Source organism: Triturus cristatus, chromosome 4_2, assembly GCF_964204655.1.
Source record: "Triturus cristatus chromosome 4_2, aTriCri1.1, whole genome shotgun sequence".
Lineage (NCBI taxonomy): Eukaryota > Metazoa > Chordata > Amphibia > Caudata > Salamandridae > Triturus > Triturus cristatus.
In genome coordinates this window covers 214,465,493-214,482,023 of record NC_140586.1, presented here as the reverse complement: position 1 = coordinate 214,482,023, position 16,531 = coordinate 214,465,493, and the positions used below count along the sequence as shown (strand labels likewise).

Here is a 16,531-nt window from a genome sequence, read left to right as displayed (position 1 = left end):
AATGGTAGCAGTAGAACAGGACCTAGTTGCAATTTTATTCTGACCACGTTGGAGTGTGGGTTGGATAAAATAAGTTTCATTTGATCTAAGATTTTACTTTCTGACTTGGGTCCCAATCCATCACAGGAATACTCCTCTAAAGTCCCCCAGCAGAGGCACTTAGAGATGTACAGGGTGGCAGTCATTGGGGTACAGTCCAGGTCCAGTTGCCACTGGTTATCTGGGAAGTTCCAGGAAAATTCCACTTGTAGCTTATGGGTCTCCCTTTGGCTTTAACAGAAGGTAAGCCTTATGACTCTCAGAGTCTACTTCTTCGTCCTGGGTACATGATAGAGAGCATCCGGGGCTCTTCTCAGGTTGCAGACAGGAGGTTCAGTCCTCTTCTGGTCTTCTTAAGGTCTAGGAATGCTCTCACGTGGGTGCCTGGAGGTGCCACATTTATGCCTGGTACAAGCTAGTGGGTGGGAATGACCCCCGAGTACACCCTAACCAACGGGGTAAAATGATGCTGTTCTAACCCTACCCACTTTCAAGATCGCCAAAATCTTCGGCCCCACCAAACCTGGGCTCTGCTTTGATGGCTGGGGGCAGTGTACTATGGTAATACATGGTCATTTTTATGTTCTCCTGCATCCATCACTAAACTCCAGTTTAAGACTGGCCCAGCACCACCAACAAACCCAGACAGAAGTCTAGTAAAATCAAATCTGAGAAAGTGATTTGTTTTGGCATTCTGTTTCCTTCCTTTGAAGGGCACCCAAATGTTCTGTGTAAGCCCAGCAGACCTGTCAAACTGACTGTGACTCTGTAATGTCGGAGTCCACTGTGATTGGCGCCCAGCTGGCTGGACAAAAGAATGGCCCTGCCCAAGTGTCAGCATTTGCCTGTCAAAGGGGAGGCCTCTATGAAGTGTGCCCCAGTGTCCTATGGATAAACCCCAGCAGACATGTCAAGCAGAATGTGACATTCAACCAAGACTTGGCATAGGATGATCTTGCCAGCATCCCCTGCATGTTCTGTCAGGTTCAGATGGGTCATCGCTGCCCATTTGGGTCAGCCTTTTGTTTTCTTCTGGGTGCAATTCACACCTCACCACAGGGAGTCATCAGCTGCAAGGTGGCAGGAGGCACTAAAAGGCCATAGAAGCTTTAAGCAGGCAAACGAACGTTTCTAACATACCTTTACTGTAATGGTTAGACAAGAATTGACTGTAATAGTTAAGCAAAAAAAATTGGTAAAGAGGCCTTGAAATGTTTTTCTGGCTGTTTATCTGGGCGGAGGTAACATTTATTAAATGTAATACTGTATCCCATGGCTTTCGTATTGAACAGCTTACCCTGCTACGGTGAAAATAGCCTTTTCACTGTAGGGACATGTTTAACTTTAAAGCTTTATGTCTCCTACACTTAAATACCACACCTTAATGGGCAGTAAGGCATATTTAGGGGTCAAATTCATATTTAATAGGAGGTTTAGGCTTGTCAAAAGGGGTTATTTTGACAGGCCGAATTTGCAGTTTAAACCTGCACAGCCAGGCTACTGGTGGCAGGCCTGCAGTCATGCTTGCATTGTGACTGTAGTGCGTGGCACAATGATTGTTGCAGCCCACTGGTGACATTAAACTTACAGGCCCACGGTTCCCTGTAGATATCACATATTAGGGACTCGTAGATAAATTAAATATGCCAGTCAGGGCATGTTATTTTTTTCTGTGTTGAAAGAAGGACCACAAGCACTTTAACACTGGATAACGGGTGAAGTGTGCGGAGTACTATAGCCAGCAATAATAAGGTTTGTCAAAAAGAATCTGGGGTGACCTTGCAGACAGAAAATTTCCAACAGCACTTACATCAAACTGTAAAAGTAGAATCCTTATCAAAAGAAAAATTACGAAGTTGTAACAAGATATATTGTGTTACTGTGACAGAGTAGTACAAATTAATCCTTTGGAAGAACTTTCTTGATATATTGTGTTCACTCTCTAAGTCACTCTGATTATGATTCTGTTATTGGGAAGAAAACTGTTACCTATCTGTAACTTCTGTTCTCCAGCATTAACATCTTTTATTGATTCACATGCTCTAATCATTCTCAGACATCAGGCTGGGAACCCTTGTTAGGTCTCGCCTGGCGAACGCAGCGCGAAGCGCTGTCGCCAGCGAGATCTATTGTTGCTGACTTGCCTCGGAAGTGGGACAGGAGATGGGCACGCGCAGGGCTTTTGGCGATTGTAGTCCGTGGACGTGCTTGCATGTAACGTGTACAGCCACGTGGCGTGCACATCTCCTGTCCCCCTTCCGTCCTCAGCAGCCTCATGCACTTTCACTTTCCACTCCCCCCGTCGGCTCCACTGAGACAGCTTTTTTTTTCACGAGTTGACAACCTATGTGTGACCTTCTCACGATTGCCATTTTGCAGCCCCACCCCCTTGTCATCACTCCGCTAAACAATGAAACCGATTAATCAATTGTGCATCATTCAACTTTGGTATCGGTGGCGATACTCACTGTGCAATCCATTAAAACCCAATCTGGTGGGCTGCTGGCTGATATCGGCTCATTCACCTGCTGTTCGCGGTATCGACTGGTGGCTTGGGCGGGCCGCAGCCCTATGTTCCCTGGCGCTTTTATTTCCTATTTTATCATTTAACCGCCGCTTTAAGCCACCCTGACTTCGATTTTCCCGACTGAAAGCAGATTCTGATACCACAGGCCTATGCTCCTCCCCCAGCACCGATTAGACTTATCGATTGGTAATTAGTAGTTGACTATGGCCAATGGCTAGGGTGCTGGACTCTTTTTTAAGACCACGCCCACCACAAGATATTAAACTAGGGATAGCGGGGGTGCAACCTGCTCGGACAGCAATCGGTCCTGCCCCTTTAGCCTCGAACATGAGCGATAGTAAGAACAGCCAATAAGAAGGGCACTTTCCAATGGCCACGCCTTCCGCGATTAACACTGTGAGCGCTCAGATGCGCTTTTAGATGCGAGCAGCAATCGGTTCCACCCATTGTAATTGAGGCACGAGGACAAATGAAGGCGCCAATAGGATGAGTATTTACGATAGCCTGCGGCATATTTAAGAGTGAGTGTGATTTCACACGTGCCTTTATTTCATCATCACCATTGTGATGAATGGTGTCAGGGGAATATGCTACTGTGGGCAGAAAAGTAAGCGGCACTGGTCATTATAACACAAGTTGAGAGATGGAGGTTAGAGGGGAGTAGAGGTGATCACGTTTGCTGCAAAGAGTGGAGTAACAGGCACAGGGTAAAGAGAGAACAAGCATTAAAAATGCAATAGGTCTCCCCTTTCATGAAGTTAAAGCCATTTGCTTTGCTATACAATACCATTAGCAAAGCAAATGGCTTTAACTTAATGAAAGGCGAGACCTATTGCATTTTCAATGCTTGTTAATCTATGTTAACATAGCAGTGTACATCTACACTCCGATAACCGAAACAGTAATAGACTACATGCAGTCTGTTCACCTTATTTTATGATCTGAACTTCAGTCAGTTAGGTGTAATTCAGAGTTCCTCTCTCAACTGCTCAATTCATCACTCATGTCTGGTAATTGGTCGGAAATCTTCTCTACTTTCTCTATAAGTAATTTTGCTCATAAATACCGTTTTTAGTCTCTGGTTTACTTCTTTCTACGTCCCTACCAGATGTGTGTTTTACACTCCTGTTTATGGTTTGGTGGCTCACCCTATAGACCTCTGTGATAACAGCATATAATTTTTTTTTTTTTTAAAACATGTTTTTTATTGCAACATTTTCAGCAACATAACCATTGGGGGAACCGGCACCCCCTACAGTCTCCGATCATATTCTTCGGTTCAGTAATGCACACAGCCATTCAGCCCACATCCCGGGGGCCGGGCGGCATATATAGACAGTTAAGCAATGTAACACAACTATCGCCTCACAGCGGTGCCTGGATCATGCCCCATGGAAGCCTCTGCTTTTCTGTCCCAACAGCTACATTCCTCATCCAACTCAATATAGCATTACCCTCCCACCTCAGGGAACTCCCCCACCCCCCCCTCCCATCCCACCCCCCAACTGCTGCTGTTGTGGGCCCCTCCAGTGGTCCCTAACTCTAAGTCGTGCCATCCATCAGGGGTACATCTATTGTCCTCAGCCTCAAGGACCTCCGTTCTCCTCGCGCTCCCGTTCCGCCCGCTCGAGCCGGCAATCCTGCAGGGCCTGCTCAATCTGCTCCCATGCCCTTACCCACTCTAACCCCTTTTCATTGTCCGCCTTAATCGCTTGGCGCCGTCTGACTTCACTCTCGCATCTAGACCATTTTAATAACTCGGAGATCCACCGCCCGATTGATGGGCCCTCCCGGGACTTCCAGTGCCACGTAATCTCTCTCTGAGCCAGCATAAGCCCCAAGTCAATAAATTTACTCGTCACTTTTGTCTTTGCTGTGTGAGGGAACCAGAGCAGCAGGTACGCCCCCATATCAAACTCGACCTCCCTGTCCGTCGCAGTATTCAAGATCTCTCCCACCTCGGTCCAGTACGACCCGAGCTTCGGGCACCCCCACAGCATATGCTCTAGTTCAGCTCCCAGTGTGAAGCAGCGCGGGCAAGCGGCCTCCTGTACCTTAAAGTGCCGGCTGATCTTTCCCGGGGTCAAATACGCCCTGTGAATGATGAAGAAGTGCACCTGCTGAAAGCGGGCATTCCCGCTACCCTTCCATGTCCTCCGCATGATGTGGCTCCAGATCGTGTCCGGAATGGGTTTGCCCATGCTTTCCTCCCACCGCTCCTTCAATGCCGCAAGCGGCTCCAACCCCTCCTGCAGCAGTCTAGCCTGTAGGCATGTCACTGCCTTAATCGTGCCCGCCGCCATTGCCACGTACTGGCAGGTTAGTGCCACAGAGGGCTCCTCCAGCCCCTTTCTCCAGTGTTTTTGTATCGCCGCGCTCACCGCCGCGTGCAGGAGATAACTCCCATCCGGGAGGCCAAACTGCTCCTGCAAAGCCCCGAAGGGGGCTAGCACCCCATCTATATAGAGGTCCCCCACCATCTGCAACCCCAGCTCCTCCCACTCCGCTAGCGGGGACCAGTCGCCTCCATGCGGCAGCGCAGTCAGCATCCCCAGCGGGATCTCCGGTGCATAAGGTCGTACCGTCTTTGCTCTCCGCATGCCCCTCTGCCAGCATAGCCGGAGAGTCCGCTCCTCGATGGACAAATCTCTCAGGTCTAATTTCTGTTGCATGACTATATAAGACAGAACATGTCTCTGGATGCCCGTCCCTCGTCCCAGGTCCGGGCCCCGGAATACCCTGGCCACGTTCTGTGTCAGCACTTGTAGCTGCGCCGCTAGGTAGTATAATTCAAAATCGGGGACCGCCAGTCCCCCTTCTAGTTTAGGCCGCATCAGAACCGTCAGGGCTACCCGTCGCCGTCCCGTCCCCCATAGGAAGCTGATGATCTGCGACTTCAATTCTTTAAAGACCCGCTGCGGGATCCATATCGGCAGTGTGCGGAAGTAATAGAGCAGTCGGGGCAGAGCCACCATCTTCAGCAACGCGACCCGGCCCAGCACCGAGAGCGGGAGGGCAGCCTAGAAGGCCATGCACCCCCTCAATGCCCTTATGCAGCGCCCTACATTACCGTCCAAGAGATTTTCGACATCGTGGTATATCCGGACTCCCAGGTAAGTAAAGCATTTAGCTTCCCATACCACATCCCGAGTGGGAGGGCAATACGGGACATCTGCCCGCAGCGGGAAAACGCAGGTTTTGGTCCAGTTGACCCTGAGGCCCGAGAGCTCGCCAAAGCGCGAGAGCATCTCCACAGCCCCCTCCAAGGCATCACCGGAGTCCTCCAGGTACAGCAGGAGGTCATCCGCGTACAGGGATATATGATGTTCCTCCTCCCCACAACGAACCCCGCCGTACGCCGCTCCTGTCCGTGCTTGCGCCGCCAAAGGCTCCATCGCCAAGGCGAACAACAGGGGAGATAACGAGCAACCCTGCCGTGTGCCCCTGCGTACTGGATATGCTGCGGACACGACCGCTCATAACAGCATATAATCCTAACAAAAGAAGCCTCATCAAGCTATGCAACACCTGCGAAGCCATAAATGTATATTTAGATGATTTTCAAAGAGAATGTTGCGTTTGCCTTCGCAAAGACTGGTGTTCTTCCAGAAAATGTTCCACCTGCAAGCATTTCAGGTTCAGTACTCTTACAGAAAGTGTAGTGTAGTTCCTATATCCCTGATCGGCTCTGCGCATTTTAATAATATACACTATAGTTTTGACATAGGACTAAGGTCAGTATGTCTCTATCGAGTACATTAAACTTAATTACTTGTGTGTGCCAGCTAACTCAGAGGTCACTAGAAACTTCTTGAATAAACAAGAAGGAATTTGTTTCTGACAACCGCATAAACATGACAACTTTATTTCCCTTAGAATCGGAACAATCTCAGAATCGTGGAAACAATAGATAATAGTTTCACTCAGTCAATCGTGCATGCTTCGTTTCTACAGAGTTACATAAAATTAGATAGACGGGCGTTTCAATAAAAACGGTTTATTGAACAGTCTTATTTCTCGTGCAAGAGATATGAACTGCTACAATCGTAAGACAGAGTGCGAAGTAAAATATGTACAGCGTTAGCAGTAAGATAAAATAATACTGCAGTAGCATGGTTTATAGCCATGATGGATATTCATAAAAATACATACATAAATAACACAGGCTAAAATGTTAATACTCATCTGATGCTTCTAGTTAGTTCTACCCCAGTGTACCTAACCTAAGTTAATGAAATAGCCAGAGGCAGTTCTGTCAATGGTTTGAATTGCATCAGGATTAGTTGAATTCGCTGGAACCATTTGATCACTTGTTACTTCGTTGTAGACAGGTGTATCAGGACGAACTGTTATTTGGGTCTCAAGAGGGACGAGTTCCATAGCTTTGTTGCTCAGTCCGTTATTTCTCACTGTAGAATCTTCAAAGGTGATGAGTCTCTTAGTTTGAACCTCTTGGATTGTAGCTAGCAGAGTGCGCCTGCTACATTGTCTGAGTCCACTTGGCCTACTGCTTAGTATCGGCCACATAGTGTGGTTTGATCAGGTCGATGGACACAAATCTTTTCTCCTTTTTACCAGCAACGGGCGGCAGTAGTACTGGCCTCGAACCGTGGATTGCTAGGACAGGTACTGGTTGTCTGTAAGAAGGCCCAAATTCCTTCTTGTCCACGATCTTTTCTCTGACTGGATCACCAAGCTTTAGGACCCAGACGGGCCTTGCAGGGACGGTTGGTTTTTCTGCAGTGGTGGTTGGCTTCAGGAACACGTTACTTTGGTTCGATCTTAGTTCATTTAAGTCCTGTAAAACATCCAAACAATCTTTGATATCAAACTTTTTATTTTCCACCACTGTGCCTTTCATGTCAAGGTCCGGAATCAACATTCTAGTTCCAAAGAGGACTTCATATGAAGTGACACCCCCTAGAGAACTTCTTGGCAAATTGTTTAATGAGCGTTGGACCCCTTAAAGATGTTTGACCCACCCATCACCCAATACCCTATCTGTTATAGACTGCTTTATGTCCCGTTTTTTTCTTTACACAACAGAATTTCCCTCAGGATGGAATGGAGAAGAATACCGCAATGCTACGCCCAAACTGGCCATGGCTTCTTTGTAAGCTCGAGAGCTGAACGCAGGACCCTGGTCAAAATGTAGTGTGCCAATTGCATATGTGCCGATAAAGACTCGCAAATCTTTTATAACAGTTCGAGTGTCAGCCGAGTGCTGAGGCCACATCCAAAGGAACCTTGAACACGAATCCACTGCGACCATGATATATTTATAGTTACCATCCATTTGTAAGGGACCCAGGTAAACACATGCTAATGGTTTATCTGAAATTAACAGGGGCGTCTGCGCAGGACATTTCACAGTAGAGACTTTCATCTTCTTGCATATTTCGCAGTCCAAAACATAATTCCTGGTCTGTTTCCTAATGCCTGGCCACCAGTATCTCTGTTTTAATAACGATACTGTGGCAGAAACACCTGCATGGGCAGAGGTGATCCCTTCATGTGCTGCTAGGATTAGTCCTAATCTATGTTTGGTATTACCCTATCCCCCACTCCATGGATTTGAGCAAATGGAACATTGTTCGCATCAATTATATATGAGTATTTGAGTGGTAAAGGCCTTTTCAGAACTTTCAGACAGTTGTGGTTTAACTGGTTTCCCTCCCAAACTGTCTCGGCCTAATTCTTCATAGGATTTTTCAATTATTCTGGATAGTTCTTGTGGTTGTTCTGTCACATCAAATTCCCTTAATTTCTGGCAGATTGCCACTGATGCGGCTTCTCCTTTAATATTAGATAATATAACTGTTGAGACCTGGTCGAAAATTTTCAGTAACTTCATATCTAAATTCAGAGCAGGCTCTGCCCCGTATTAGTTTTGAATTTGTTTCAGGACATCGGGTATTACCACCATAGACGGAACAATATGTGTTTTAGTGTAGATAGCAGCAAAGACTGTGCCCCAAGTGGTGTAGTCTTCCAGATGTGGTGTTATCCCCATTGGTAAACAGATTGTTAGAATCCTATGTTTCTCATAAGGGCTTGTATTAGGAAATACTGCTTCAATTTGAATAATTTTTTGAGCTATCCAGAACGGAATTTGTTCACGTTTTATGGACATTTAACCCATGACTGCATATAAAGTCTGTGGTGTGATTTTTAGCGCATTCCCCTGGTGAGAGGTTTGTCTTGGAATGTCTATTGTTGGTAGGACTGTGAAAATCTGCATGACATATTGAACCAATTGTCTATATATTTTGATTAACTCCTTGAGTAAAGCAAGTAATTCTACGCTTGACATTTCTTCAATGTCAGGGTGAGGTGTGTAGCCGGCTAAAATTGGCCATGTTGCTCCTGGTCTACCTTGTAGACCAAGCCTGGTAATGTGATTTTAATGTTTTAGGGCGCCTTTAAACCAGAGATCATGCTCCTGGTATGGGAGTGGAATTTCAATATCCTCGAAAGAAATGTATTCCTCAAGTGGTTCATCTTCTTTGTAGAAGTGATACGTTTTAGTTACTGGATTTGATTCTGGGAATACTATCCATGACTAGGATACCTCTGTCCGGTGAGATTCATAGAGTGATGGCTCTCCTTAAATTTGGAGCGATGATTTTAGTATTTTCATCGGTTTCATTAAAACCTGTATAATCAAAAGATGCTGCGATTTCGTCGGGTACAGCTCCACCGGTTCCGGTGTTGTTACCCTCGCTTAGGGACATTTGTTTATTGAAAATTGCAGAGCAAGGTTCAAGGGAACAAAGATAAGGTGCACAATATTTTGGAACACTGTATTCTTCAACGTTGAACAAACGAAACAGCTAGTACATAGGATTTTTGTCCTACTCAGCTATGGCGGATATTATCCCTACCCACTCCAGACGTCTTATGGATTAAAATGAGATGGGGTCTCTGAGAAAAGCACGACTGAGTTACTTCAGTATCTAGCGTTAAATTAGTGCCTTACCAAACCGTTGGGCGCCATGTAGTGTAGTTCCTATATTCCTGATACGCTCTGCGCATTGGAATAATATACACTAGAGTTTTGACACATGACTGAGGTCAGTACGTCTCTATCGAGTACATTAAACTTAATTACTTGTGTGTGCCAGCTAACTCAGAGGTCACTAGAAACGTCTTGAATAAACAAGAAGGAATTTGTTTGACAACCACATAAACATGACAACTTTGTTTCCCTTAGAATCTGAACAATCTCAGAATCGTGGAAACAAAAGATAATAGTTTCACTCAGTCAATCGACCATGCTTTGTTTGTACAGAGTTACACAGAAATAGATAGACGGGCATTTCAATAAAAAGGGTTTATTGAACAGTCTTATTTCTCGTGCAAGAGATATGAATTGCTACAATTGTAAGACAGAATGCGAAGCAAAATATGTACAGCGTTAGCAGTAAGATAAAATAATACTGCAATAGCATGGTTTATAGCTATGACAGATATTCATAAAAATACATACATAAATAACACAGGCTAAAATGTTAATACTCATCTGATGCTTCTAGCTAGTTCTACCCCAGTGTACCTAACCTAAGTGTAGTACGAGGTGAGAAGTAGGTGCTGTTTGTCTATAGTCTAGTTTAGCAATAGTTGCCAAGATTTGCCAAAAGTCCCTCTAGGTTCTAGTCCGCTCCATACCTTCGAATGAGTGAGGTTGGAATCTCTTTCCGAGTCTTGATCTCTAACACCCTGCAAGGGAAATCAGAAACACTGGAGCTGGATTCTCTGCAAGGAGGATGACAACGTCAGGTCAGTGCGTCAGGCGGGGACTTGACTTCCTTCCGAACTTGCCGTGGCGAGCCACGTCGTGCAAGTAGGTAGCCGAACCGTGGTTTGCCATGGTAAGTGAAGGTATATTTATACCTTGAAGGGGTTTAGGAATGCCAGTATTGACGTAAAAGTCGGGCAGAAGAACGTCATGAATGAACCCCTAAGGAATAGATGTTCCTGCATAATAAATAAGTTCTTGGAGAAATCGATATCCAAGCAAGGGGAAGTCCTAAAGGCTTAAGAGCCTGGTTTTCCAAGAACTCGTTGTGACGTAGAAGAACGGATGTAGGAGGCCATGTCTGTATTTGGGTAGCATGGATAATGCCTAAATAAGGGTATGATTCCTATTCCTAATTATGGGCAATGCGAATTGTGCCTATATAAGGACATAAATTGGGAATCTTTTATACGGTATCTAAATCGACACACAACAAAAGGGAAGGCAGGCTTCTTCTGACCTGAGTCAGCTTTTCTGGGGCCGGTGGGGTGGAAGGTTGCCAGGAAGGCTCCTGAAAGGATAGGATTTTGTGGCCTCCAGAATCCTGTGAAGATTACCCGTTATGCACCATCTGGTTCTGCCCCTAAGGACCAGACACATGGCGTCCATGACAAGGCTGCTTCAAAGACCAAAATCCATAAGACTGGTTAAAGGTCTTTGTTAGCCACCCTGAAGAGAAAACACAAATCTACTTCGCTGACTGCATCTCCAGTTTTGGCTCTGTCTAGAGTAAGACTAAATGACTTCTCCCAGCAACGCCCTTATTGAAGAATCAATTTTGTGCAGGACCGCCATGTTAACGTTGATTCTCGAGAGTTCTCAAACTTATGTCTGGAAATTCTTCAAGCCTATGAAATTATGAAAGGCCTAATGATGTAGAACATCCTACTCTGCCCTCAGACTCTTCTGTGGTGTCACCCTTAGCGTGCTGTCTTGTCTGTGCCTTAATCCTGTGATGTCATGGTATGTACGGCTCTATCATTGGGAACTTGATATTCTCCTTGAAGCCTCTTCTGTGATGTCCCACTCTGCCTACGGCCTCGTCTGTGATGACACGCTTGTGTGTGCTTTCATTCTTTGTGATTTTGCCCTTTGATTATGGCTCTGTCATTAGAACTGCCCTACTCTGCCCACTGTCTTGTTGTCTGTGATGTCACACTCAGTCTGAAGCATCTTCTGTGTTGGAATGTGAAGTATGCTTGACTGTGCCTTCATCTTCTGTGATTTAACGTTCTCTATAAGGCTGTATTATTGGGAAAGTCCTACTCAGGCTACTGAGAAGACCACTTATCATATGTGATGTCAAACTTGGGCAGCAGCCTTTTTGTTGGTGATGTTACCAACAGCGGCCTTCTGGTCTGCATGGTCCCGCTTTTCAGTGCCTTTTGTAATATGATTGCTTATGAATGTATTGTTGGTGTGGTCATACACTGCTCGCGATACTGCTACACTTGCGGTTCACCGTATAATTGATGACATCATACTCTGCACACAGTGCTATTATGGATGTTTTCCCCCATGCTCGAGCAACAAAGGAGGTGAAGGAAGGAACACTTAAACTCTTTGGTGATCACTCAAGCTGAACCCTACTGACAAGGTTCAAATAGGGTGAAACCAGTTTGGGGTTGTTTGTGTACCTATTAAGATGGGCCCTGGCCTGGCAGTTCGGGCTGTGTACTGGTTCCATTAGACTAGAGCAAGACTAAAGCTGTTTTGCATATGGCTGGTTCATTGTCTGAAGTGTCTCAGTGGACAAAAAAAGAATTGGATCGAATTGCGGCTTTGAGTGATTATCGGTGGCTGTGAGTAATTCAAGCAATCCAGCATCACTTTTTTGTTTTCCTGAGTGTGACGTCCTAAGTGCGATGGGTGTGCCCAGACAGTGGGTCCCGTGGACACTGCGCCACAGGATTCGTACTGCATCCTACTGTTGTGCCACAAATACGCCGAAACGGATCTGGGGTTGCTTGTGTTTACCGTTTAGAGGGGACCTGGCATGCCTGACAGTTCAAATTAGACTAGTTCCATTTGAGCAGGTATAAAGTTGATGTGCATATGGCTGATTCTTGTCGGTGTCAGGGGGCAAAACCCTTCAAAGCTATCAACTGAGTGCGAGCGGCTGAAATTCATGTAAGCATTCTTCCCATCACCCCTTTGCCCATGGCATTATCCTCTGTTATGTCTGACTTCCGCAGTAACCTAATACAACCGATATCACAATTCTATTCTAGAATTAACCCACTTATATCTTTTGGGTTGTTTTGTTGTATTTTGGGGGGAAATAGCGCGTTCTGATAATGTCTGCATTGGCCTCCTGGATGAGAAACGAGGCTCCCATCCCCGACTCACGTATATAAATTGGTGTTGTATAATCACCAGTTCATCCCTGTACAGGCCATGTGGTTGAGTTTTGCGTTAGGCCGTGCTTGATGCACGTTTCACAATTTGATGCGTGATCCTTCGGTTTTACGTCGCTGCTTGAGTCTTTGATATAAAAGTAACCTCTCTTTTTTGGGGTGGGATTTCTATAGATCTGTAAACTTGTCCTCCGGATTCCGTTATCGCCTTTTGTATTCTGTCTAGCGTTTGCAGTTATAGATAAACCTGTCGCCCATCCCCCTTTCCCCGGCGCTTCGATGACCATCGTACGTGCATTGGTTTGGGCGCCACATTCTGCGTACTCTGTTCATCTGGTGGCTGAGTCTTTTTCGCATAGCTCCAGTTATACAGTTGTTCACCCAAAACCACCCGTCCGAGTTACTAGGCTCCGGAATGCGGCGCGTTGCCTTTAAGGGCAACGCCGCCCAACGCGCACTGATTGACAACGTCTGGATCACGTGGTCTGCTGTCTGTGAAGGTCACCAGCAGGCCACGCCTCTGGCGGGTGGGGGCGGGGGGGGGCTGCTGAGGGGCGGGATTAGTCTGAAAATGGCCGACGCTGAGTGCAGAGACGAGAGCGGAGACGGGAACTGGGACTGAGGGGCCAAGGGAGCAAAAAAGGGTTCCTCTGAAGGCTGCCTGAGATCCTGCAGAGGACCACAGCGAACCCTCAGGTACAACCTCAGTTCCCGTGAGAGACCCAGGGGAAATGTATACAGAGAAAAGTGGTGGGGAGGGTGCTGTGGCTCACTTTACATGGAACTGGGATGAGGGGCCTGGGGAGCCCCTGAGACTCCACAAGATTCTCTGACCTCTACACATCATTTTCAAAGGAGGCGAAGAGGGAGTTGTGCATCACAGCATATGGAGAAAGTACTGCCAGATCTCAAAGGGACTAAAGCTCATCTCCAGATAGAAGAGGGGGTCTCTGAGAGATCCAGGGGACGTACGAACATGGGGGCTGTGGACCGCCGCCCTCGGCAGGGTCTAAATACTGAGGAAGTTCGGGATTGTACGATATTTAGCCTCCTAAATTCACTGCTCCACCCCCAGTGTAAAACAAAAAAAAAGTAATCTGAGGCTACAGCATTCACCGACACCTCCAGTTACAAACAGGGGGCCTTATAGCCCAGGGTCCGGGACATAACATAATGCAGAGACGGTTATGTGTAAATGCACAAATGAAGGCGGGATTTAAGGCATGAGGAGCACAGGCAGGTGGTGGAGGAGGCTGACGCTCCCGGTGGGCTCCGGCACGACAGTCGACTCCCGAGATAGGCAGGAGACTGGGAGACGATTGGTTATAGTGAAGTGCTGTGTACAATACAGTATAGAAGGAGCAGGGAGGCTTTTGGCAAAGGCAGCAGCCGAGACCACAGACATTTCCAAAGTATTAGAATGTAGGTCTGTGACGACTGGAGGGATGTTGTAGAAGAGCTATGTGTATGTACAAGTTAGAGGGACAGCGTAGCTGAGGGATAGATCATGGAGGATCCTAAGAAAGAGGACCGCATACTTTCGGAGGTACTACTGGGACGTTTGGGTTGGGTGAATTTATACCACACAGATTTCCCGAGGCAGAGGGACTGGACTGTCTGTGAGACCCAAATAACAATCTGTCTGTTGAAGATTCTAGGGGGTGTCTGTATCACTATAAAGGGGTATAATTTGCAGATCCCGGCTCGAACCCCATGAGGGAGGATGGCTGCTTATCAGTCATAATAGGGCGCGGGGTTTGAAGGAGATTTCGGTGGAAAATGTTTACTGTAGTCTCGTGTGTGGATAAGATCTGTAGAACTGTGCGGGGAGGGAGGTGTAGATGTGTAAATTCTGTCTGGTCGATCTTACAATATCACAGGGGATTTGAGGTCGCCCACCGTTATATGGCAGCACTAAGCATTAGAAGAGATTCGATGTGACAGTGGTGGTTTTTAACACCGAATCTTACCTCCTCACCCCATATTCTCTTTAAGTCGCTGTTTTTGTTTTCTTGTTGCTCTGTGATGCATTGTCACAGGTGAGTTGGTTCACACGGTCAGGCCTGTGAGGGGGCGCGAGTTGCGGTCAAAAGTTAAGAGAAATGTTAGCCTCTACTAAAGCATTGTGTGCAGGTTTACGGGATGTTTCTTTGCTCTTCACCTTGGTCTTTGCATTCAGTGAACCTGTGGATTCTGCCATTTGTACATATTCTTTATTTGCTTGGTCTCAAATAAGTGTCTTTGAGGGCATAACGTTATGTAAGTGAATGACAGTGGGCGGTTGTACGCTACTATCGTGAATGAGCAATTGGGTATATATAGAATTTGGCAGTCTTTATTTATAAAACATTCCGGTGCCCCGTGTGAGTTAACGCTTTCTGCAAAACGTCAAAATAAATACACATGATCGTAGAGTTATTAGGTGCTAAGCCGTGTCTCTTGGACTGTGTGCGCTCTGCGTATTACAGACGGGGATATTGCAGACGGGGATATTGCAGACGGCGAGATATGCCTACCCTTGTTGTCAGACTGAATGTGTTTGCACGGAGTGTCTCTACAATGCCTTGTGTGGCTTATGCTCACCCCCTTCTGAGTGGAGAGACCCGTGTATTATTATCATATAGTGTGCAGTAGGCTTTCTGTTGTAGTCAGGGTCACTGGAATTATGCGATTTTTACGACTGCTGGGTTTTCCGCACAATTATAGATTTGCCACATTTATCACATAATCAATTATCTGTTGTATAATCTGTAGATTTTAACACATTTTCTTCCTCCATCGGATCATAACGTACTAATATGACAATACATGTTCCTGCACAGTTGAAGGGCGCTTCAAAAAGATTGAATGGTAAACTTTCAGTGCCTTATTGCGGTATTTGGGTTTTGATCGGGTTCTAATAAGGTGAAATCTTATCCCAGTGTTACCATGTGTACATTTTTTTTACTGCCTTACACCGCATAATTTGACTTTTCTTGCAGATATTAGGATATCATTAAGGCTCCCTGTTCTCCGTTTTTACTGATTTTTACACTTCGAGACAGAAAACCATTTATTTCCCTGTCTATTTATTTTTAAATGTGAATAAAAACTGAAATTGGGTAGTTTTTGAGTTATTCTAAATGCTGTCAGTCATGACTGTCGGGCCAGTAGCTGTGAGGATCGACAAGCAAGGGGGGTAAAAAAATATAGGGATTTTAGTAAAGAGTCTTAAACAGCAATAGATTTGCACAACCTCGATTCTTGAATATACATAGTGCATATTTTACCCCCTGAGTATGTATATATCATTGAAACCAGTCAACCGTTTAGGCACAAGTGCACATTAGCTGGTTAAATACATGCAGAGATACACATTTCAGCTTTTTTTTTTTTTTTCAAAACCTAAAATAATTATGGATAAATACAGGTGAAATTTGCAAAAAACGAAATGTGGATAAATAGACGGAAATTACAATAATATACATACCATAAAACTAGGAGCCCTAGATATAATGCATCCCTTAAAATAAGCTTGTAGGTAGGCCGCCACTTGCAGCAAGAGCAGTGGAGCCCTCACAACGACCCCTTTAAACAGGTTGTTTTGGTGTTGCAGTTTATGCGTTGCATGCAGTTTCACTGGGAAAGCAACCTTATGAACCTGAGAATTCCTCACTTAAATTGGAACTAAATTGTTCGGCTGTGCGGGAGCTCGGTCCGCTCCAATCAAGACTTTTAGATAGTGTTATACTTGTTTAATGTAACCCCGGGTGGAGCAGGCGGAGTTGCTCTACGCGGAGTTCTACGGAGTTGGCCAAATACTCAGTGGAG

At 45.8% G+C, this 16,531-nt stretch overlaps 1 protein-coding gene across 10 annotated transcripts in view; it reads left to right on the top strand.

Moving 5' to 3' along the window:
* Window positions 1-16,531, top strand: part of TNRC6B (trinucleotide repeat containing adaptor 6B) — a 1,192,955-nt gene that overhangs the window by 343,660 nt on the left and 832,764 nt on the right. The window contains exon 1 of one of the 10 annotated variants that reach the window (XM_085601250.1): window positions 13,284-13,417. The exons of the other annotated variants lie outside the window; for them this stretch is intronic. The gene's annotated coding sequence lies outside the window, so the exon portion shown is untranslated. Of the gene's footprint in view, window positions 1-13,283; window positions 13,418-16,531 lie in introns of those variants that run through there. 10 annotated transcript variants of the gene reach the window in all.